The following is a 2094-nucleotide window of genomic DNA, read 5'->3' on the forward strand; positions in this document are numbered from 1 at the left end:
CTGAGGTGAGCATGCTATCATAAGATGTGTCTGATTCCATTTATTTCTATATATCTCTTTTATCTCTCATGCTCTCTATAACTTTACTATAATATTTACTTATTATCGCTGTACAATTGCGCCTACCAAACCCGTAGTGATTGTGCTAGGAGCTGGCTTCTTCTGGCACACACCTTAAACCAAATCACTTTTAAACTCGCAGAGATGAGATGGAGCACGCACGCCAGCAGCACCCACAGGGGGAGTCAGCGGGCTGTGGAGATGACTGGGTAGACTAGAGATACAAATCCAGAGACACTCCTAGGTGTTTAAGAGAGAGTTATATATAAAGGGTAATTGTACATTAAGAAAGCATCGCAACCCAGTCCAAGCCCATAAGTCCGATATTAGCCCATATGTCTGATACCCATCTATGAAGTTCTCTGCAGACTCCCGAAACACATGGAATGATGCCGAATGCAGGACAGTTACAGGCCAGTGGGTCGAAAGTCTTTGGATCCAGGGGCGTTGTAAGCATCTCAGCGCTGGCAGGGGTCTCCACGTGGCTTTTCCTGTTCCGGGGGCACAGGGTCTATCAGCATAGTGCCATGTGTCTTGTCAGTAGAGCGTCCCCCAGGGAGTGAGCCCAGAAAGAATGTGTCTTCCGCCTCCAAGGAAGAAATGCCAGAGTTGCTTGATATAAATTTCCTCACATATATGTAGAGGCACACACACACACACACACACACACACACACACACATACACACACACCACTGGCTTTACCTCTCTAGGAAACCCAGCCTAACACATTGCCATGTGATCCCTTGCCCGCTGCTGTGGGGGACCAGCCCCCACAATCGAATGGGTCCAAGGAGCGGTTGTGTCATCGAGGGGTAAAATCAAGGAGACATCAGACAAGATAAAGTGTGCACATGCTCACTTCTGGGGCCACCATGACTTCAGGAGCCAGATCCGTGCAGAGAGAGAAAATATATTTCCATCCAAGGCTTATATACACTCGGTGTGTGTGTGTGTGTGTGTGTGTGTGTGTGTGTGTGTGTGTGAAAACCTCCCTAATTACAGGTAGCCACATACGTAACAAAGTACGTTGTACCCTAACCCTAAAGGTCCCCGAGTACATTGGAGGAGTAACCTAGCTCCAGCACCTGGGACAGGTGAAGGGGAGTGGCCATCCTCAGAGTCTAGAGAGCAATAGCACGTGTCTGCTCCTCTAGTTAAAGCTGCCGGCCAGATCGCCAGCAGCCATGTGCTTGTCAGGGGTCACTTTCAGGTAGCACTACGATGGGAGGCTAGAGTGGGGAACAGTATGAATGATGAGAATGTGATTAGGACTCACATCCAACTCCCAAGGGTGAAGGCCTCCCTCCACCTCAGAAACCCAGCCTGCCCGGCGTCTTACTATTGAGCATCAAGGATTCATCCGTAGACACGCTCTTCCCATTCTCTGCTTCCCATGTGCTGCTTCCAGGAGCATTGATTGGGAGTCCAATGCAAATGAAATCAATGACCGCTTCCATCTGTCCTCCGTTTTTCACAGTGCTGCCTGTTGGTTCCGCTGTGAGGCTTAGGGTTTTCTTGACATTGAAGAAGGGCTGTAGTCCCTGGTCTTCCTCAGCCAGCGCTTCCCGTCCTCTTGGCTTTCAGCAAGCAGGGCGGCATCATCAGCATCTCACAGGTCGTCCGAGAGCCGTCCACCTCTCCGGATGCTGCGCTGTTCTTCACGGCAGCTGGCTTCTGGGGTCACTTTCTCAGCATTCGGGGACTGGAGGGACTCGCCTTGTGTGGGGGAGTAAAAAGGGATTGCTGTGAAATCATAGGCACCTTTATTAGACAAAACATCTACCTGTGAGGCGATGGTTTCTCAACCCATCCTCCATCTGGGTCTAAAACATGTCTGAAGCCAGGGTTTCCATCCCTCTAGCCTTTTCCTGAAAAAGTGTGAGTGCTTCAGTTTGTACCACATTCAACGGGCTGCTTTGCCCTCCTTGGAGGCATCTCATTTCATGTTCCTTTGGAAGATTCTCTCAATTGGGGAGCAAAAAGTGTATTAGGTACAAGCACTACAAACTGGAGACAACCAAGGAAGACAATC

Source organism: Echinops telfairi, unplaced genomic scaffold, assembly GCF_000313985.2.
Source record: "Echinops telfairi isolate 266 unplaced genomic scaffold, ASM31398v2 ScPeMD7_655;HRSCAF=1070, whole genome shotgun sequence".
NCBI classification, from domain to species: Eukaryota; Metazoa; Chordata; class Mammalia; order Afrosoricida; family Tenrecidae; genus Echinops; species Echinops telfairi.